The sequence below is a fragment of the Microtus ochrogaster genome, chromosome 26 (genome assembly GCF_000317375.1).
Source record: "Microtus ochrogaster isolate Prairie Vole_2 chromosome 26, MicOch1.0, whole genome shotgun sequence".
In the NCBI taxonomy this organism is placed as follows: Eukaryota; Metazoa; Chordata; class Mammalia; order Rodentia; family Cricetidae; genus Microtus; species Microtus ochrogaster.
The window spans coordinates 4,220,118-4,244,213 of record NC_022025.1 but is presented as its reverse complement, the minus strand read 5'-3'; the positions used below and the strand labels follow the sequence as shown (position 1 = coordinate 4,244,213).

General features: G+C 38.8%; 2 pseudogenes; one reads left to right on the top strand and one right to left on the bottom strand.

Annotated features, from left to right (window-relative positions):
- The first annotated feature begins 677 nt into the window (after positions 1 to 677).
- LOC101989773 lies at positions 678 to 1,924 on the top strand (annotated as a pseudogene).
- A 3,327-nt stretch (positions 1,925 to 5,251) lies between these two features.
- LOC101994208 lies at positions 5,252 to 5,921 on the bottom strand (annotated as a pseudogene).
- Positions 5,922 to 24,096: the final 18,175 nt, after the last annotated feature.

Here is a 24,096-nt window from a genome sequence, read left to right as displayed (position 1 = left end):
TAGAGGAATGGACCCACATATCATCCTTAGAGGAATGGACCCACATATCATCCTTAGAGGAATGGACCCACATATCATCCTTAGAGGAATGGATCCACATATCATTAAGCTCATTTGAACAGATTATCAGCCACCAGAGAGGTAAAGGAATCATTTAACATGACAAATGGGAGCAAAGACAAAGTAAAAAAGGGGGGCACCCAGAGAAACAAGGCACAGAGACAGAGCACAGAGAGAAGAAAACCCACTTCCAGCACACATACTGAAACTTCTCAGAGACTAACATAGGGCACTGATGGCATACATGAGGTCAAAATATGATATCTGGTGACTGGAAACAAGATCATAAAAGTTAAGTGGAACATTGAAGACAAAAAAAATTCAGCAGAGGAGTTGAAAGATAAGTTTTGGGAAATTTCCCAGAAAAAAAATGGGAGACAAGCAAGAAGGAAATAAGAAACTTAGATCAACTAATAGGACTTTTGTAACATAATCAGAAATAAAGCATAGGGTATAAATTTTGAAATAAATAAACCAAAGGAACTTTTCAAAAATAATGAGCATGAAATTCCACTTTTAAAAAACTCACAGATTGGTGAGGACTTGTTTTAGGCGTCTGTGTGTTCTGCTGACTGCAGGCCTCTTGGGAGGCTACTGAGACACATCAGAAGTATGAAATGGAGCCAATAAACTTTGGGGATGTGGCAGTGAATTTTATCTCAGAAGAATGGGCTGTGTTGGATTATAGTCAAAAGAAGCTCTACAGAGATGTGATGAAGGAAACATTTTTGAAGCTGGTCTCCATAGAAAAAGCATTAGAAGAAAACGTTGAAGAGGACTTTAAAGATCTCAGCAGGAATATGGGAATTCAGTCAATTGAGAAAGACCATGGATATCAATGTCATACTGAGTGTGATAAAAACCAGCAACCTATTCCAGAGAGTATGATCAATAAAGACATGCCTTCCAGAGTAAGAACTCATGAAACTCCATTGCATGTTAAGAAACAGTATTGGTCATTTATCCTTACATGGGTATCTCAGAGAAAAAACTAGAGAGAAACCACCGCTGTATAAGGAAGCTGTGGTAAAAGCTTTTACACATCGGAAACATTGGAAAAATATAAGTTATCCTGAATCACTTCAAGTACTAGAAACTTCTTCTGAAGAGAAACCCTGTAAAAATCAACAATGTAATGAAGCCTGTAGGAGTCTCTGTTTTGATCAGCCTCAGGAGAGAACTCACACTGGATATAAACTCAATGAGAATGTCTTAATGAGGTACACATATGGCCAGAGTGATGAAGGAACCAACAAAGAAGTGAAACAATTTGTATGCAGTCTCTAAAGAATCCTTCATTGATTCCAGTAACATTACCAACCATGAAAAAAGTCATGTTGAAGAGATAAGGTACATTTGTAGGCAGTGTGGCAAAATATTTAAATATGCAACATGTTTTGAGAAACAAAAAGTAACTCACAAAGGAGAGAAGCCGTATGCTTATATACATTTTGGAAAAGTCTTCACCCAGTTCAGTCACCATAACAGTCATGAAAGCAGTTACATTGGACAAAAGCCTTATGTCTGCAAACACTGTGGGAAAAACTTCACCCGTTCTTCTCATCGAAACATTCACGAAAGAATTCACACTGGAGAGAAAGCTTACGCATGTAAGCATTGTGGAAAAGCCTTCAACAATCCCAGTAGTCATAACAGACATGAAAGGAGCCATACTACAGAGAAACCTTATACATGCAAGCATTGTGGAAAAGCCTTTTTTTGTTCCAGTCATCTGAATATCCATAAAATAATTCACACTGGAGAAAAGCCTTATCCATGTAAGCATTGTGGAAAAGCCTTCAAGCACCCCAGTAACCGTAACAGACATGAAAGGAGCCACACTACAGAAAAACCTTATGCATGAGCATTGTGGAAAGCCTTCAACAACCTCCATAGGTGTAACAGACATGAAAGGAGCCACGCTACAGAGAAGCAGAAGATCTATACATGCAAGCATTGTGGGAAAACCTTTTTCTGGTGTCATCATCTGAACATCCATGAATTCACACTGGAAAAAACCTTATGTATGTAAGCATTGTGGAAAATCACTCAACAACTCCAGTAATTGTAACAGACATGGAAGGAGTCACACTGCAGTGAAACCTTATTCATGTAGGCACTGTAAAAAAAAAGCCTTCAATAATTTCAGTTCCTGTAAGACTCATTAAAAGAGTTCATAGTAAAGAGAATTCTTGTACATTTAAGCATTGTGAAAAAGTCTTTACCTCCTCCAATCACCTGAACATTTGTGAAAAGAATCACACGGGAGAAAGATCTTGAGCATGTAGACATCTTGGAAAAGCCTTCAGTGATCTCAGTAGTCATAACTGACATGAATGAAGTCACACTTTATTGTTGCCTTATTCATGTAAGCATTATGTAAAACACTTCACCAATTTCTATTCGTAAGGTTCATGAAAGAGATCATACTGAAGATAAGTGTTATGCATGTACACATTGTGGAAAACTCCACAATGTCAGCTGAACATTCATGAAAGAGTTCAAACTGGAGAGAAGGCTTTTGCATGTAAGCATTACAGGAAAGCTTTCAACATTTCAACTTGTCCTAATTTGCATGAAAAAAATCACATTGGAGAAAAACCCTTTGTGTGTAAAAGATGTGGAAACTGTTCATTCTATTGACTTTAACAAGCATAAAATTGTTCACTTGAGAGTAAAGCCTTATACACATAAGAATTGTGGAAAAGCCTTCAGCTGCTCTTGTGATCATAACAGATCTGAAACACTTCATACTAGTCAGTAGCCTAATGCGTGTAACTATTGTCAGAAAGTCTTATACCAAGATTCACTTGGTATAAGAGTCGAAACATTCACATTGGATAGAAACCTTTTGTATGTAAACATTGTATATAAACCATTTCTTTGTTCTTGCCATTTTAACAAGTAGAGAGATCTCACACAGTGTCTGTAATGTGGGAAAATCTTCAGCACATCCAATTTCAGTAACCCTCATGCACAAAATTAGACTGGAAAGAATTTTAATGCATATATTCATTTAAGTATTGTTCAAAGCCATCGGCAGTTCTTGTTGCCATGATGTTCTAAAGAATTCACTCTGGAGACAGGCTTTATATGTATAACGAACAATGTGGAAAATCTTTTAGCATACACAGTTTCTGCTATACTCAGTAACTTTTTCACTTGTGAGAACCTTAATGTTTAGAATAAATGGGGAAAAATATTCAAAGTGTTTAGAATGAATAAAACTTTAAAAAAAACCTAGCATTACGAAGAAAAGTTTATTACATCAAAATGACTGCTAAGAAATTACAGGACTTAGAAGATAGATCTTTATATACTTAATTTCTTGTTCCTCTTTTGTCTTTGAGTTTTGCTTAAGAAAATCATTGCTCTGATTAAATTAAACGATATGTTTACTCTTTGTACCCACTCTACCCAAAGCTTCACAAAATAAGACTGCAGCAAATCCCTGCTGACCCACATAACTCATAGTATACTCACCCTACTCTTCCTCAGTGTCCTCTTCACTCTATCTTTTTCTCGTCAGTGTCAACCCTCAGCAGCTTCTTTATGTTGTAGGAGGCTGCTTGTTCTATTCCTGGCTGCCCAGACCAAAATAACCACACAGAAACTCTATTAATTAAATCACTGCTTGACCTATAAGCTGTAGCTCCTTACTAGCTAACTCTTACATCTTAATTTAACCCATTTCTATTAATCTGTGTATTGCCATGTGGCTGTAGCTTCCTGGGCAAAGTTCTGGCGTCTGTCTCCAGTGAGGCTACATGACTTCTCTCTCACTCTGCCTTCTTTCTCCCAGCATTCAGTTTAGTTTTCCCCACCTAGCTCTGCTCTACCCTATTACAGGCCCAAAACAGCTTCTTTATTAACAATGATATTCACAGCATACAGAGGGGAATTCCACATCACTTCCCTTTATCTGTCTAAATAAAAAGGAAGATTTTAACTTTAACATAGTAAAATTATATATATAAAAAAAACAGGTATCAAGTAAGAATTATAGTTACTGAATGCTGGACGAAAGAAAAGTGGAGTCAGAGGGACTCCATGGAGTTGCCACCAGAGTCAGACATGCCAAAACTTTGCCAGTAATCCACTGCTACATGGTGATATACAGATAAATAGAAATGGGTTAAATTGGTATAAGAGTTAGCCAATAAGAAGCTAGAGCTAAAGGGCCAAGATGTGATTTAACTAAAATAGTTTCTGTGTGATTATTTCAGGTCTAAGCTAGCTGGACAGCTGGAAAGAACAAGCGGCCTCTCTACAACAAACACTTTTTTATTATAACTGGCTATTCTTTTTTTTTCTCTCCAAGCCTATGTACATTTTAAAAGCATGCTGTGTCTCATTTAGAGGCCTTTTATGTCTGAATCTGTACTTATTGCATATCTGTAATCCTTTTCTAACCAGGATGGCTTTTTACAATGCTAAGCGCTTGGTCTCAGGGGCCCTGGGTGCTGGCTCCGCCTTTCTCGGGCTTTAAATATGGTGGAGGTAGTCCACTGCAGGCTCTATGATTGCCAGGTGGGAGTCATCGTCAGCACCTCAACACTGGGTAGCACCATGCAGCATATAAACCCTTTTCATCTGTCAGTAGCTCACTGCGTGGCCTGGAAATATCTCTGTGTATGGCAGTGGGAATCCACCATGGTTCTTTTGCATGTGCACACCTAGCAGACTGATCCCACTGCCTGCTCAGGTAGGGAGTGCTGAGTCCTGTGCATGGTCTCAGCTACTTTTCTCTCGACCCTGAGTGGGCACATAAGCTTCTGCACCCAAAATAGGTGCTTGGCATCAGCCCCAAAAAAGAGCCAGAGTTTCTTCTGGCAGCATGGACCAGGAAACCACCATTTTGAAACCATGAAGTTTTTTTTTTCTACTTCTGCTGAATCGGGAAGACTTTTCTTAAAGGAGCTGCTGCATGCTGCCAGCAAGCAAAGCCAATCCAAAAAAAAAAAAAATACAGTTAAACTTTGTTTTTTAGTGTCTAGAATTTTTTTCAAGCCCTCCTGGGTTCTATGTAGATTTATCTAGCGCACACTGGAGCACCAATTTGTTGTAAGAGGCTGCTTGTTCTGTTCCCAGTTGCCCAGAACCGAAATAACCACACAGAAACTGTATTAATTAAATCACTGCTTGGCCCATTAGCTCTAGTTTCTTTTTTTTTTTTTTGCCTCAGTATTTACTTCAACCCCACACTCTTGGAGCTGTCTTCATCTGAGCTCAACAGGAGATGGCACTGATGGAGAGATGCTGGCTCTACCTCCAAGAACAGCTGCTGGAGCTGCCTGGGGAGAATTCACACGTCAGGAAATCAGGGAGATACTGTTAAGAGTGGGCAGCCGCCTGCAGCCACCCCAGCAGCTCCTGGAATAGGCTGCGGTGCAAGTCTCTCACAGAGGCGCTGGCAGGGCTTGCACCTCCTCCAGGCACTTGTCATAGATCTCCTGGTAGTCCTCATGGGGCTTCACCAAGATCACACAGGTGGGGCGCTTGGAGCCTGTTGTTGCTTCCAAGTCCGTCTTAGAGGGGATATAGACATAGGGCAAGTTCTGGTCCTCACACATAACTGGAAGATGGCAGTATACTTCAATCGGCAATGTGTCTCCTGCCAGAACCATGATTCCTTTCTCGCCCTTGTTGACAAATTTCTGAACCTCCTTCACTCCGCGCCGAATCTGCTTCTGCTTCATGCCCTTCTTGATACATTTGTAGAGCTTGCGCGTCAGGCGGCAGGAAGCCAGCGGCTGCGCGATGGGGTTCAGGTTGACCAGCAGCTCCTCGTACGTGCGCTCCTCGCTGCGGCCCACCACCTGCGCCTCAGAATCCTTGGGGACCGCCTTTATTTTGGTCATCTTAGCAGCCACGGCAACCCAATCCTAGCTCTAGTTTCTTATTGGATAACTCTTACATCTTAATTTAACCCATTTCTATTAATCTGTGTATTGCCATGTGGTTGTGGCATACCAGGTAAATTTCCAGATTCTGTCTCTGGCAGGGCTACATGGCTTCTCTCTGACTCTACCTTCTTTCTTTCAACATTCAGTTTAGTTTTCTCCACCTGGCTCTGCTCTACCCTATCAGAGGCACAAAGCAACTTCTTCATTAACCAATGGTATTCACAACATACAGAGGGAAATTCCACATCATTTTTACTTTCTCTTGCAATCTAACTACTTTTGTGGAGGAACATTTTTCTTATCAATTAAAAGAGATTTTATAGAACCCTCCACTGTCATCAGATGTGTGTCATAGTGAAATGATTACCAGCCTCCTTGAGTTCTATATTAGTCAAATTGAATAAAGTCAGAGAGTAAATTAAAGATGCTATGATATTTACAAGAAGACCATAGTTCAGGAGGAATGTCTCCACACACACACAAAAAAAGAGAAACAGAGAGAGGCCCAATAAATTCCCTAATATGTTTGTTCATAATGAGAAGACTTCTATAGTCATGTTGGAGAGCTCATGGGTAATTGAGAAGTTAAACAATACTAAACAACATCATTGCACTTAGCAATATTTTTACAATCCTATTGAAATGAATAATGATTTGCTAGCAATAATAAGTTCAATTAGAAAAATATGCAGAAGTGATGTGCAGAAGCAAAACCCAATTTTTCTTAAAAGGTAGAAATACAGGATTATCTATAGTGGAATAATAAAAACAGCAATGTTAGTACACTTTGAGTTATGAATGTAATAGCTAAAGAAAGACGTTGAAAGAGATTTACATTGGAGTCCCTTTCACCTGTGCTTCATTTATAGCTTTACAGCAGTATTTGACTTTTTATTATTCAAGTGCAATCTTGGTTAAAAAAATCTTTAAATATATACATTTAAATAAAATCAACATATAGAATTATATAAACACCAGTCAGAATTATAGAGATACAAAAAAGAATGTTCAACATCATGATGTCAAAAGTCCATTCCAAAAACTCAGTCCAGTAGCTGGGTTTGGTGGTATATGCCTTTATTTCCAGCACCAGGGTTGCAGAGGCAGGTAGATCTTTGTGAGTTGGAAGCCAACTTGCTCTACAAAGTGAGTTCTAGGACAGCCAGGACTGTTATACAGAAAAATTCTATCTCAAACAATCAACAGACCAAAAAAATTGTCTAGTATCTTAATACCAAGAAGATAGTTAAGAGTCGTGCAAGTGTTTAAATCCAAATTAAGAATTGTCTATATGAATAGAAATGAACTTCCTGAAAACATTAATCCTTTTAGGTGTGTGCTCTAATCTTTCTGTAGGGACAGATTTATCTCTAATATACAGAGGAGTGCTTGAGCTCTGCTACAAGAAACAGCACAGCAAAGAAGCAGCAATGACAATGACATGCATGATTAGAGTCCCAGTGTGTGCTATAGCAGCTTCCATCCCCTGTATGGGTTACCTTAAAGTTAACCATGGGGACAGAATCTTTAAGAATAAATACCTTTGGCCTCTCTTCTTGCAACCTCAATGGAACTCTGAAACACAGCTTGCTACAATACAGGGAGGACCAGTCATTAGTGATCAGCCACCCAATGGGACACCCCACTCTATAAAACCTCCATAGGGGGGCAAAAACCCAGGTCCCTCCCCAACTGCCTTGGCTTCTCTAGCCAGCAGGAGAGTTTCCTACAGGTAGGCTGCCCCAATACCCATCCCCATCCACCAGATTCCGCAAGCTACTAGCTCCATCTAGGCCTGAAACTAGCCTATCCTGCTGGAATTCTGAAACACAGCTAGCTACAATACAGAGAGGTCCAAGAGGTGAGTGACCAGCCACATGGCAGGACACCTTACTCTCTAGGCCCTCCACAGTGGGGCAAAACACCCGGCCCCTCCCCCATTTGCCTCATCATAACTAGTCAGCCAGCAGGAAAGTTCCTGCTGAGAGGAGCAAGAGGGAAGACCAAGAGAGGAATTCTAAAGCACAAGTTGTGACTACACAGAGTGGACCAAGACAGCGAACCAGGAAAGTAGACCAAGAGAGCAGGCTAAGACAGACCTCAGAGGCTCCCTGAGACAGAGACACTGACAGTACAGAGCAGACCAAGAAAATCAATCAAACAAGGCAAAACAAACAATTCAAGACTTGAGATGAAATAGAGACAAAAAAAAAGCAAACTGAGGGAAATCTGGATATGGAAAATCTAGATAAAGGAACAGGAACTACAGAGGCAAGAATAACCAGCAGATGGAAGAGATAATCTTAGGTGTTGAAGATACTATAGAAGAAATTGATTCTTTGGTCAAAGAAAACATTAAACTGAACACATTCTTAACCATAAAATATCCAGGAAATCTGGGACACCATGAAAATACTATACCAAAGAATCATAGGGATAGAAGAAGGAGGAGAACTCCAGCTCAAAGGCATAGAAAATATATTGAACAAAATCATAGAAGAAAACTTTCCTAGCCTAAAGGATATCCCTTTGAAGGTACAAGGAGCTTACAGAACACCAAAGAGACTACATGGAAAAAAAAGTCCCATTTTTCCATATAATAACAAAAACAGAAAACATACATAATTAAGAAAGAATATTAATAGCTGTAAAGGAAAAAGGTCAAGTAACATATAAAGGTGTTACAACAGACTTCCCAATGGAAACTATGAAAGCCAGAAGGTCCTGCGCAGATGTGCTGCAGACAATAAGAGACCATAGGTGCAACCCCAGACTACTATAACCAGCAAAACTTTCTATCACCATCAATGTAGAAAACAAGATATTCCATGACAAACCAGATTTAAACAATATATTTCCACAAATCCAGCCCTACAGAAAGTACTAGAATAAAAACCCCAACCCAAGTAAGCTAACTGCACCCACAAAAAAAAAAAAACACGCAAAAATTACCTCCCTCCAGCAAAACTAAAAGAAGGAAAACAAACAACCATTACCACCAAAAAATAACAGTAATCAACAACCTCTGGTCATTAATATCCCTTAATATCAATGGACTCAATTCACCTATAAAAAGACACAGGCTAAGAGAATGGATATGAAAACAGGATCTCACCTTCTGCTGTATATAAGAAACACACCTTAACATCAAAGACAGATAATACCTCAGAGTAAAGATTTGGGAAAAGATTTTCCAATTAAATGGTTAGAATTTAACAACACTACTCTCAGAAAGCCTACAAACTAGTGGAAATTGCACAGCAAACTATTGAATTACCCCTGGGTCAATGAAGAAATAAAGAAAGAAATTTCTTTCTAGAATTTAATGAAAAAGAAGCCACAACATACCCAAACTTATGGGACACTATGAAAGCAGTGCTAAGAGGAAAATTCATAGCATTAAGTGCCCAGTTTATGGAGAAAGCTCACACAAGTGACTTAATAGCACACCTGAAAGCTCTAGAACAAAAAGAAGCAGACTCACCCAGGAGGAGTAGAAGACAGGAAATAATCAAATTGAGGGCTGAAACCAATAAAATAGAAATAAATAAAAGAATACAAAGAATCAATGAAACAAAAAGCTGGTTCTTTGAGAAAATCAACAGACAGACAAATCCCTATCCAAACTAATCAAAAGGCAGAGAGAGAACATCCAGATTAACAAAATCAGAAATGAAAAGGGGAAATAACAACAGACACTGAGGAAATTCAGAGAATCATTAGGTCATACTTCAGAAACCTGTATTCCACAAAATTGGAAAATGTAAAAGAAATGGACATTTTTTTCTAGATAGATAATATATACCAAAATTATGTCAAGACCAGGTGAGCAATTTAAATAGGCCTATAAATTGTGAGGAAATAGAAGCTGTCATCAAAAGCCTTCTGACCAAAATAAGCCCAGAGCTGGATGGTTTTAGTGCAGAATTCTAACAAAACTTCCAAGAGCTAATACCTATACTCCCCAAAGTGTTCCACACAATAGAAACAAAAGGAACATGGCCAAACTCTTTTCATGAGGCTACAGTTACACTGACACCGAAACCACACAAAGACTCAACCAAAAAAGAGAATTTGAGACAAATCTCAGTCATGAACATATATGCAAAAATACTAAATAAAATACTGAATCCGAGAACACATCAAGAAAATCATCCACCATGATATAGTCAGCTTCATCCCAGAGATGCAGGGATGGTTCAATATATGAAAATCTATCAGTGTAATCTACCATATAAAATGGAAAGAAAAAAAAACATGATGATCTCATTAGATGCTTAAAAGCATTTGACAAAATCCAACACCCCTCCATGTTAAAGGTCTTGGAGAGATCAGAGATACAAGGAACATATCGAAACATAATAAAAGCAATATACAGCAAGCTGACAGCCAACATCAAATTAAATGGAGAGAAACTCAAAGTGATTCCACTAAAATCAGCAACAAGACAAGGCTGTCTACTCTCTCCATATCTTTTTTTAAAACTTTATTTAACTTTATTTCATGTACACTGGTATAACGATGTCAGATTTTCTGGAACTGGAGTTACAGACAGCTGCGAGCTGCCATGTGGGTGCTGGGAATTAAACCTGGGTCCTCTGGAGGAGCAATTAATGCTCTTAACCACTGAGCCATCTCACCAGCCTCTCTCCATATCTTTTTAAAATAGCTCTTGAAGTTCTGGCTATAGCAATAAGAAAACAAAAGGAGACCAGCAAGATTCAAATTGGAAAGGAAGAAGTCAAACTTTCATTATTTACAGATAATATAGTAATATATTTAAGTGAACTCATACTCATACAGCTGATAAATACCTTCAGTATTGTGGCAGGATACAAGGTTAACTCAAAAAATTATTAGCCCTCCTATACACAAATGATAAAGAATCTGAGAAAGAAATCATAGAAGCATCACCTTTCACAATAGCCACAAATAACATAAAATACCTTGGGGTAACACTAACCAAAGAAATGAAAGACCTTGCTACAAGAACTTTAAGTTTTTAGAGAAAAAAACTTGAAGAAGATAACAGAAAATGGAAGGATCTTCCATGTTCTTGGATAGGTAGGATCAGCATAATAAAAATGGCACTCCTACCGAAAGCAATCTATAGATTCAATGCAAATCCCAACAAAATCCCAACACAATTCTTTATAGACCTTGAAAGAACAATACTCAACTTCATATGGAAAAACAAAAACTCAGTATAGTCAAAACAATCCTGTACAATAAAAGAACCTCCAGAGGCATCACCATTCCTGACATCAAGCTCTATTATACAGTAATGAAAACAGCTTGGTATTGGTATAAAAAAAGAGAGGTTGACCAATGGAACAGAATCAAAGACCTGGATATTAATCCACACGCCTATGAACACCTTATTTTCAATAAGAAGCTAAAATTATACAATGGAAAAAATAAAGCATCTTCAACAAATAGTACTGGCGTAACTGGATGTCAACATGTAGAAGAATCAAAATAGATCCATATCTATAGCATGCACTAAACTCATGTCCAAATGGATTAAAGACCTCAATATAAATTCGACTACAATAATCCTGATAGAAGAGAAAGTGGGAAGTAGCCTTCAATGCAAGGGCACAGGAGACCACTTCCTAAATATAACCCCAGTAGCACAGACACTAAGAGCAACAATAAATAAATGGGACTTCTTGAAACTGATTAGCTTCTGTAAAGCAAAGGACACAGTCAATAAGACAAAAAGACAGCCTACTAAATGGGAAAAGATCTTCACCAACTCCACATCAGACAGAGGACTGATCTCCAAAATATATATATAAAAACCTCAAGAAATTAGCCATCAAAATTCTCAATAACCCAATTTTAAAAACTGGGTACAGAACTAAACAGAATTTTCAACAGAAGAATCTCAAATGGCCACAAAAAAAAAAAACACTTAAGGAAATGTTCAACATATTTAGCCATCAGGGAAATGCAAATCAAAACAACTCTGAGATATCATCTTACATCTGTCAGAATGGCTAAAATCAAAAACACCAATGATAGCCTTTGCTTGAGAGGTTGTGGAGTAAGGGGAACACTCATCCATTGCTGGTGGGAATGCAAACTTGTGCAACCACTTTGGAAATCAGTGTGGCGGTTTCTCAGGAAATTTGGGATCAACCTACCCCAGGATCCAGAAATACCACTCTTGGGAATATACCCAAGAGATGCTCTATGATACTACAAAAGCATATGTTCAACTATGTTCATAGCAGCATTATTTGTAATAGCCAGAACCTGGAAACAACCTAGATGCCCTTCAATGGAAGAATGGATTAAGAAAGTGTGGAATATGTACGCATTAGAGTACTACTCAGCAGTAAAAAACAATGACATCTTGAATTTTGCATGCAAATGGATGGAAATAGAAAACACTATCCTGAGTGAGGTAACCCAGACCCCAACAGACTAATATGCTATGTACTCACTCAGTGGATTCTAGCCATAAATAAAGGACATTGAGCCTATAATTCGTGATCCTAGAGAAGCTAAATAAGAAGGTGAACCCAAAGAAAAACATATAATTATCCTCCTGGATATTGGAAGGGGACAAGATTGCCAGGAAAAAATTGGAAACTTGGGGGTGGGGGTGGGGTGGAGGTAAGGGGAGTTGGGGAGAAAAAAGTGAGAAGGGGAGGACGGGGGGAGCTTGGGGGAATGGAACGGTTGGGATGGAATAAGGGTGGATATGGGAGCTGGGAAGTATATATCCTAATTAAGGGAGCCATTTTAGGGTTGGCAAGAGACTTGACTCTAGAGGTGTTCCCAGGTATCCATGGAAATGTCCCCATCTAGATCTTTGGGCAGCTGAGGAGAGGGAGCCTCAAATGGCCCTATCCTATAGCCATACTGATGAATATCTTGCATATCACCATAGAACCTTCATCCAGAAAATAATGCAAACATGATGGAGGAAGGTCATTGGTTGATTTAATAAAGAAGCTGCTTGCCCTGATAGGTTAGAACGTAGGGGGAGGAGTGAACGGAGCAGAATGCTGGGCAGAAGAGAAAGTGAGGTCAGACTCCACAGCTCTCCTCTCAGAGAGACACGATACTCCACTCTAGCGGGCAGAGGTGAGAGCTCTGCTCTCTGAGGCACAGGCGATAAAGCTCCGACCCAGGATGGACGTAGGCTAAAATCTTCCCGGTAAGCGCACCTTGGGGTGCGACACACATGATTGAAAATGGATTAGTCCAGGAGCGAGAGTTAGCCGAGAAAAGGGCTAAAGCTAAAGAGCCAAACAATATTTAAATGAATACAGTTTGTGTGTTGTTATTTCGGGCATAAGCTAGCAGGTGGCCGGGGTGCTGAGGACGCAGCCCCACTGCCCCTATTACTACACAAACAGAGGCAGAGACCCACATTGGAGCACAGAACCAGCTCCCAAAGTCCAGTTGAAGAGTGGAAGGAATGAGAATATGAGCAAAGAGGTCAAGACCATGATGGGTTCACCCACTGAAACAGTCTACCTGAGGTAATGGGAGCTCACAAACACCAGCCAGACTGGGAAGGAACAAGTTAGAACCAAAGTAGTCCCTCCGAATGTGGTTGCCAGTTGCATGGCTGGGGCACACTGAGGGGCCACTTGCAGTGGCATCAGGATTTATCCCTACTGCATGTACTGGCTTTTTGGGAACCTATTCTCTTTGCATGGATACCTTTCTCAGTCTAGATATAGTAAGGAGGGCCTTGGACCTTCTCAAAAGCAATGTGTCTTAACCTCTCTGAGGAGTGGATGGGAGGGTAATTGAAGGGAACGGAAAGAGCAGAGGGAGTGGGAACTTGGACTGGTATGTATAATAAAAAAGATAGTTTTTCTTTTTAAATAAATAAATAAATAAATAATACCTTTAAGATTTCATTAAACACCTTAGCAATTCATTTATCTGAACATTCTTAAGTTTATATAATAAGAAAATACAAAGAAGCGTTACACACATGTAAAGGCTACTGTGTTGTAGTATAGTGAATAGCTGTGCATCCAGGACCCAGTTTGAGAAAAGGACGTTTCCAGAACTGTTGTAACTGAGTATTCTTCCCCATATGCCATTCGTGGGAACAGAATATCATTCTCTCTAAAAAAAAAATTCAGCCTTCCCTGTAGGTATTTAAATTAATTTCCTCTGGATTTATTTCCAGAGATAAATGTCTCTAGAATGTCTTCACTTTCACTTAAAGTGATTCATATGGAAAGATCCAGTTTCCAGTTCAGTTTTTACCCAGCCATGCAAACCATATATCCAGACATGTTTAACTCAATTGACCTGAAATTTCCTCACTTTTTAAAAAGACCCTAGTTTTAATTTCCTGGGTTATAACAAAAATGAAGAGCTAATGAACATAAAACACTCTATATTTATGTAGCAAATTAATAATGTGATGTGATAATGTCACCCATGGTGTGAGTTTTATAGTTATGTTGGAGAACTTATGAATAATTAGCAAGAAGTTAAGCAATACTAAACAACATCACTGTACTCAGCAATATTTTTATAATATTATTAAAATGAATAATGATTTGGCTAGCAATAATAAGTTCAAACTAGATAATAAGTTGAAACTAGATCTTTCTATATGAATCACTTTATGTGAAAGTAAAGACGTTCTATAGACATTTATCTCCCGAATTAATTAACTGGATGTTTTAAACTTTTTCCTTTGCTTGTGTTTGCTTTAAAAAATTAACATATTCTGGAAAAGAAATATTTTACTGCTTTTTCAAAACATTTTAATAACACAATCCAGTCATCTGAATGATTCTGTGGGTCTGAGCATTTAATAACACAGCGTAGTCATCGGAATGATTCTGTGGGCCTGAGCATCAATGTCAAGGGTTCACAGATGTGAATTATGTGCTGTGTCCTTAAGCTATCCCTCTAAATTCTGCATGAATAATTTTTGATTGATTATGCAAATATTGGTGCCAAGTTAGGCAAGTGTCCTATTCATTGATGAATTTAAAGTCTTTTAAAAGACTAATAGATGGAGAAATTCACAGAAGGTGCACACAAGAAATGAGTGTTGGATAGTAATTTAGTCTAAATCTGTTTAGCTGTGATGATATCATAGAAATGCATACAAGGAATAATTTCTTGGGAAACATTCCACTCCAGCCTTAAGTTTTTGAAAGTCATTTTTCTGCTTTAATAAAAAAAATTAAACCAGTCACTACAATAAAGCAGGCTGGAACATTGCCTTTTAGTTTATCACCATGGTAGTGTCTTCTGGAGATGTGTTATTCAAATGATCCCAAACCTGACTCCTACAATTTGTACAAGGAAACTTGTTTATCAGAGAGATGTAAAATGTATTCTCTTTATACTCTTGAACCCTTTGTAAGGTAAATTCATTGAAAGAGAAGATATTTATCTGCAAAATTCCAGGACAGCTTATGCACAGCCAACTTTAAGTAGCTGTGACTATGAACTTGATATTTAAAGGGGATTTGGAACAAGAATTGACCATGTAACTTAAAACTACTTATTGCTTTGGCGTCATATACAATGCTGATTCTTCCATTAGCAAAGATGTCCATGGTGTTATAGTGAATGAGGAAAGAGTACTTAATGTTTCAAATAATGTGTCAAATAAATTGTTTAATCATGCTAGTATATTTCGTTCCTGTTATTGAAGAGATGTGTTATCTTCATGTGATATGCATTTGATTTTGTCATAACTGTGGTGAACTATGCCTTAGAGTTCCATGTTAAGGTAAAATACTGGACTAAAGTTGGTTTTTTTTTTTGCCACATTTGACTCTGCTATTTGAGATTAGAGCCAAAATAGCATGACAAACAGTTGGGTAAAATAAGAAAAATTAATTTGAATAACATTACACATTATTGACAATGCTACTGGTTACTCTTTAAATTTGATGCTAAGATCCCATTGCTGAAGATAGAACAAGCTGGTATTGTCCTGGAAGCTTCATCCCTATTGGCTAGCTCCCATATTGTTGGAATGTAATAGACACTACAAGAGGAGAAAAGTAACTGTCAATCTTACCCACCTATAAATTCTGCAAGCTGTATTAATGTTTGGTTGACAAGACATGCCCAGTGGTGCAAAGTGGAACAAACATCATGAGGGATATGACCAACCAATTTCTGACTGGATTTCAATATTTCTCCACAAGATGAAATCCATCATGACGAAATGGTATCATGTTCAGATCAAGAATGTTGTTAGACAACTCACAGGCTCTAGAGGAGAATCTAGCATGATTATTCTGCTAGATGGACATAGAATAAATTAACTCCTAATGATTTATCATTACATCCATAGTTTAATACATCTCTCAACATTCATCAGAGAAGCCTCTATTTGTAGTAGGTGGTGATTAACACAGAGACCCATAATTTACCAAAGTGCAGAAAATCAACAGACATTCTGTCCTAAATGGGACCCTATATCACATCCTCTCCTTTCAATACAATCAATTAGTGCCAAAACAAAACAAAACGAAACGAAAACTTGGAGTATATCTGTAAGCTGGGACATTCTTGTACTCACATAGTCAGATTCTCAAAGAATCGAGAAATGATTATAAAACCACAGAATAATTCAGATGTAAAGCACTCACAAAGCAAAACATCAAACAACAGAAACATAAGCACATTTTACACACCTCTAAACTTGACTGAGCTTGCTGTACTTTACTTCTCCATACCATTCTTCACACTACACACTCTCCAGAAATGCATGAATTAAAAGCACAATTATTTTTATAATTCAATAATGAAGACTCTACTACTGCTATTTTACCAAAGGGTCATAGTTGTTAAAGTGACCCACAGACTGATGTATCTCTCAACTCTCATCTGACAGGCTTCTTGTGGTGGATGATAATTAATATGGTCAAGGTGGAGAGAGGAAGAGAACGCAGAGTGCTCAGCCCTAAATGAGATCACACCCACCCCCTTCTCTTCAGGCTCAGGGCACAGCAGGGCACAGCAGGGCACAGCAAGGCACAGCACACATGGACTCACAGTTGATATGGCAGTATACATAAGACCTGTGCAAGCTGAGGCCAGCTCAAATCCCAGCACAGAGAGGGGAGCGGGACATGAAGTCCCACCCCTTGCTGAGGAGCTATTGGCAATTAAAACTTTTTTAATTTAATTTTTTAATTTCTTTAAGAGCATTGCCTCTAGTAAATTGATCACACTTCAGTGGAAGGCCACACATCCAAGAATGTATTTGGGCAGCACAAGTTGGACTTGATGGATTAAAAAAAAAGATATAAGGTTGCATGGGCAGGTAAGGGAAGGATGGACCTGAGTGGAGTTGAATATAATTAAAATACATTGTATGAAATTATAAAGGAACTAATAAAAAATGAGTAAAACAAAAAAGGAACAAAACAAACAAAACAATAAAATGCTTCTTGTGATATGATTTTCTCACTTGTTAACAAACTGAATTAGTTGCTATACACTGTCAGCTTGTTCCTTCTTTCAAATATGTTTGCTCCTAATTTATAAACTGTAAAAACAATAGTGTTCTGTTACAAAGAAATAAGTGAATCATAAGCTACTTTGATTCCCTCTCATACATTATTGTTGGAAGTGAATGGGTATAGCTTTTATGAAGGGCAATTTGGTCCTGCTTTCACTTAGGTGAAAATGTTCCGACCCTGATTAAATCTCAAGGCTTGGGTGTTTGTTCTGCAGATAACATTTATTATTCAACACCAGCACACAAATATTTGCTACCAATTACTTGTGATGGTAGAAGATGGAAAGCATCTTATCACTCATTGTAAGGAACTCCATAGGAGATTTTAATGACCTTACACAGTGGATCACTATGCAGAAACAAGCTGGAATGATGGCCTTCTTATGGACCGACTTAGAACAAACTTTAAGGCTATAAATTCAAGAAACAGAAAAGAACATGATCACACTGGCTTTCATATAAAAAATGAGATGGAAGGACGGAGAGAATGGAAAGGGCAGACATGGAAAGGGGGAGGAGAGAGATGGAGAGGAAGAGGATGAGAAAGAAAGGGGAGATGGGAATTAACAATGGATGGACAGGGAACATTTACCTGTATGTGTTGGTACATCATGAATTATCATTGGAAGAACCTCCAAGACATTGGACAGAGTGCATCAATAGAGGGAAATTGGGCAACAGAGGAACGTTATAGAGATTTACATTTATCTTATGTATTTGTAACTTTCTTCAAAATTGTATAGATATAGCTCTTAAAAGTAAAACAAATATACCATGAGGCAGGATAAAGATGCCCTTTGATAAAACAGATACACCATGAGGCAGGATAAAGACGCCCTTTGATAACTACTTTTTATGTCCTCTACCCTCTTCATCATTTGAAGAGGACTAAGTTGTTTTGTTAGTTGACAAGAGAATATATTCTTCTCCCATTACACATAGCCTAAAAATAATGTCAAGTAATTAGAGACTTTGATCTCTTAACTTTAACATTTAAAAACTTTCCTGCCTTGTAAATATGCCATTGGAGTTCGATCTCTTCCATCTAAATAGAACTTCAGAGTTGATGGCTAGAAAGAAGGAAATGATTTCCCTTTGGCCCTGGAGTTTGTGCCAAATTGTTTCATATAAGATACACAGTCTTAGAGTAATTGTCTAGCATAATATTCTACTACATTTCTGAAGAGTGTTGAATTTTTGAAGATATGTTACAGATCACAAATTGAAATGTTATTTGTAAACCACTTAAGAAACTAATAGAAATCCTATTTCTGAAAAGTTATTTCAAAGTTTGGAAGCATTTCACACTATAAAATTTGAAGTATTGAAGAAAAAAGCTAAAACTTTAATAAAGAAAAAAGGACTTCAAAAGTCATAATACTTTCACACAATGCTATATTGCCTATAGATGAAGACTCCCAAATACTATATTTTGTGGCTAAATCATTGATTCTCAAAGAAAATCACAGTAAATAAATCCCTTAAAACATCTTGAGTATGATAGAAAAAAATGACATTGTGACATGCTTTCTTACAACACAGGTGCAAATGTTTACAGATCAGATCAGTGCCGGTTCATTGAGACTTTCCCTTTGGCCTCCCACCCCTCAAAATTTCATAGCAGTTTTTCCTCTGGAGATGTTTAAGCAAGTGTATTATCATACAAATGAACTGGTACATAACCCCCCAGAGTGACTGAAATAATACATACCCCAAGAAGAAGGACGCCTTTGTTTCCTGAACCTGGCATTGGTACAATATATGGTCTGATAGATCTGAAGTTCCAAGTATCTAGTTCTAGACATGATGGATCTTTCTTTTTCTTTTTACCAAAAGGAAGTAGTTTTTGAGCTGAGGCTTGCTTTCACATCAGCATTCTTTCCCAGATAGCAACAGGCCTTGTCACCTTAGAAAGCTTGGTAAGATGAATCATTTAGACAGTAGGAGTAATATATCCAGAGAAGAAATTCAAGGAGCACTTTAGACAATGCAATCGATGAATTAAATACACTGGGATACCTGACTCACAATGGCTAATTTAAATATGTCCTAAAAATAGTAGAGATCATAAATCATGACTGTAACAATCTCAAGTGCAATAGAGAGCACATTCTCACTTATAAGAGAAATACTGAAAAAAAACAAAAAAAAGAGAAATACTGAATTGTTTTAAGTACTTTAAAACACCTGAAAACCTTTTTATGAGGTAAGCATTCACAGAAGATCACACTGGCTAGCTAACATAGACAAAAAGGTCAAGCATAGGTTTATATTTAACACCAAGGAAATAAAATATAGTTGGGGTGTATTTTTAATTAGAGAAATATGTGAATTTGTTTATGTTTTCCAGACAGGGTTTCTCTGTGTAGTCCTGGCTGTCCTAGGACTCACCCTGTGGACCAGGCTGGCCACAAACTGACAGCGATCTGCCTGTCTCTGCCTTCCAACTGCTGGGATTAAAGGTGTGCACTGCCACTGCTGGGCTTTTCCATTTATTCTTAGTACCAGTTTTTCAATATGCAATGTGTACTTAACTATCACATGGAGGGATTGTGTCACAGAAATCTTTAGATTTAGAAGAGAACACCATGGGCTGGGAATCTGAATTCAAATTTTAATAAAAACATTCTAATGAGAATTCTTATAGGCATAATAATGGGATTGTTTTAAAAACTGTCATAAAGCCGGGTGGTGGTGGCGCACGCCTGTAATCCCAGCACTTGGGAGGCAGAGGCAGGTGGATCTCTGTGAGTTCGAGGCCAGCCTGGTCTACCAAGGGAGTTCCAGGACAGGCTCCAAAGCTACAGAGAAACCCTGTCTCGAAAAACCAAAAAAAAAAAAAAAAAAAAAAAAAACTGTCATAGTAATTAAGTTCAAGGGTACTATTTTATAAAACTCACATTGGTACCAAGAGATCATATAGTTTTGTTTCTGCGGGATCACAAAGGAGAGTAGCAAACACCACATCATTGCTAGCTGGTATTATGATTTTAGCCAACCAGCATGGTTGGTGTTATGAATTTGCAGCTAGTCCCCCAGCAGCTTGCTCTGGGATTCCAGTGGCAGCAGGTTCACAAACCAAGGTGGCTGGTCCCCAGTCATGTGGCGGTGGGCTGGTCCTCGGCAAGCCCAGTGAGCAGGGTGAGCAGGCTACGGGTGGGAGTCACATAAATAGGCACATTATTCAGAATAGAATTGGATATTTATTAGTTGAGTTATGGAGGGGAAGGAAAAAAGGGAGAAGGGGAGAGAGAGAGAAAGAGAGGAGAGAGGGGGAGAGAGGAGACAGAGAGAGAGAGAGAGAGAGAGAGAGAGAGAGAGAGAGAGCGAGAGAGCCAAGATGGCCAGGGAGAGAGAGAGGGGGGCTGCAGGGAATGTGTATGACTTGTCTCTTAAAGGGACAGACTATTACAGCTGGCACTTTCCGGTCCAGGGCCACATATGTGTAGATAAGCCCTCAGGCAAAAATACCTAGCAGCCCCAGGGACCTCAAAAGGCCCTGCATGAACCCACGTGCAGAATGGCTACATCACATACACATGACACAGTTATGTAAACCCTTGTGCACATGCATGAGCTCCATCATCTGCATATGACATAGCTACATCATCCCCCTGTGCGCATGCTGGGTTTACATTTTAGCCCTCTCTCCCTGCACACCGACTTCTAATAATCTCCTGTACACATAGCCTCTAATAAACTCCTAAGTGGTTTTGTTGCGTGTTTTGTGTTTCCTTTCCACTTGCACCAGGTAATTTCAGTTGGGATGTTACCAATCTAATTAACAGAAACATGCCACTAAAGATTGCCTTCAGCAAAGATTTAATTCCAGTTTCTTGAGAGAGGCAGAGACTGGTCCACATAGTCAATTCTAGGCAGTCAAGACTATATCCTGAGTTTCTGCCTTAAGGACAAGATCAAAAAAGTCAGTCTTCTTACGTCTGTCTCTCTTTATGGAATATCTCCTTTGACTTCTTAGCTGAAATAAGTTATTTTGGTCTTTCTACTTCTGTCTATTTCTCTGTTTCCCTCTCCTCCTCTCTCCCTCTCCCCACTCCTCAGCTTTCTTTCCTGTCTAAGGTTGTATTATTTTCATGCTAGTTTTTTTTTTATTGAACTTAGGCCTATTGTGCTGTCTTGAACCCACTGTCTCCTGTCTCAGTCTCCCAAGTGTTGGGACACAAGTGAGTACTAGCAAACCAGTTTTGGGTGTTGCTTTCTGGTGAAAGGGTTACACTGGGAATATGGTTTTAAGGAGATTCTAAAAATTTTATTAGTACTTTATACCCTAAAGGTTGTTTTTTCATGTTTATGCTAAAATTTCACTTTCAAAAACATACAATCTTCCCTTTCTTTCATTTAGGTATAGCACTGATGCCACCCTGCACTAAAGACTGATGAAACCATAGGATGGGAGAGATTTGTAAACACATCCATAGAGAAACAATTCTGGAATCAACAAGACAAAACATGGAGAAAATAAAAGCTCTCTGAGAATAATCATAATGTGTCTCTACCACAGACAGACAGAGAGAAATGCTGAGAACCGCCTGGCAGCTTGACCGGAGGTGTTACTGAAGGGCAGATCTTCATGTTGGACAACTTTGTTAAAGTGGTTTGAGCAGGATGTGGGGCAGAAGGACAAGCATCTGCTGCTTTGTTGTCCCAGCAACTGATTCCCTTTCTACCCCTCATTTTCCTTTGAGGGAAGAGTGTCAGAGTCCACAGAAGTGGACTCATTCCACCTTGAGTAAAGGTCAGAGTTCAGGCCTAGTCTTGCTCCTTCAAGGTTATTTTTTTTAAAAGATTTATTTATTATGTATACAACATCCTGCCTCCATGTATGCCCGCACACCAGAGGCGGGCGCCAGATCTCATTACAGATGGTTGTGAGCCACCATGTGGTTGCTGGGAATTGAACTCAGGATCTCTGGAAGAGCAGCCAATGCTCTTAACCACTGAGCCATCTCTCCAGCCCCTCCTTCAAGGTTATTGACAGGAGGTTTGACTACTAGTAGGTGTGGCTACTAGCAGAATATCTTGACATAGTAGACACTTTGTTCTTTGCATCATGATAAACAAAAAGTCTTTTGCTTTCTTCCCCTCTTTTGGATTGGGGTATTTAAAGATAATAAGAATAAACACAGACAGATTCAGTATTCACCGCGTTGCCCTCCTGACTCTGTCCTGTCTCTGTATTTCTTTTCTCTATCTGTTTTTCCTGCCTAACATTTCTAATCCACGCACTCCTACCCTGGAACATGTGAAGCGGTCAAAGATAGACCCTGCCAGAAGAGTTTGATCATGATTAACTACAGCAACCATGTGGAATTACTGAAACCAAGAGTCCAGGCCTCTATGGGATTAAACTCGAGTACTGAACTGTGGTGTTATTGCACCACATGAAATTCCTTGAATTCTCCTTGACTAGGAATAGAATTAGCCTACATATTGAGTTTAGTTGAGGAATACGGGTACAAAAAGACTCTAGTTTCAAAGGATTTTTAATTCTGGCTGTTAATTAGAATCTTTTCCAAGAACAAAAAAAAATCCCACAAAATCATACCATTATCTGATCCTACCAATTAAATGAGAATCCCCTGGCATAGACGGCTGGGCTTCATTCCCTAGAAAAGGCTCTCTGGCAATATTAATATGCTGCAAGGGTTGCAGTGATGGGGGGCACATAGAGGAGAGAATGTCAAGCGTCTAACTCATGGTGAAAGTGGTGAAGGAAATCCGGCAGGGGATTCTGTGGTGGGAAACTCTGCACGTGCTTCTGTGGTGGGAACACTTTATGTCCACTTGGCTTGCTAGTGGCCCGCAGGAATCCAGAGGATACGTGGCAGTAGATACCATAAAAAGTGAGAACGCTGGGCAGTAAGCCAAATCTCCACGCTGTTTGGCTTGGCACTGATCTACTTCTCTTGTTTGTCATTGATAAGTAGTGCCTACTTACCTCCCATCTCCTTTTTTGAATTGATTTGAGTCCATGGGATAGGAAGAAAAATAAGACACCGTCTTAATAAATCACCACACTACTTAGGTGCTGAGAGAGAAAAGATCCCACAGAATAGAGTTTCAGAATTTTAGAACTGGATGTGCCCTTGGATATGAGTTGATACAGCCCTGTGTTTTAAACTGTATCTCACCAGACATGTTAAGGCAAGCAGGATTTCTACTGTTTCACTGCTTCTCCAGTGACCACAGTTGTTGCATAAGTATTGAATGGCCAACTAATGCCAAAGAAACAAGAGTTTTATAGTCAATATATTAGTTAATACTAGTAAAATGCAGAAAGCTGCAGATAGGCATGAAAACGACACAAAATGCTAATTAGATATATTAGACTTGAATATTGTAAGACCAAAACAGGGACAATATACCTTGCAAATTAATAGATCAAAATGGGAAAAATATACCTTTCAGATTAAAGGTACTGTCTGCAGTTAAAGACAGTTAAAAATAAGTTCCTGCTTGTCCTGCTAAGTCCTTGCAACTTAAGGTTTCTATTTATAATCAAGCTGCTCCTGTTTAAAACAGAGGAGTAGTGGATTGGGAGACGGGAAGAGAGGGAGAGGTGGGAACAGAGGTGGGTGGAAGAAATAAAGGAAGGGAGGGAGGGAGGGAGGAAGGGAGGGAGGGAGG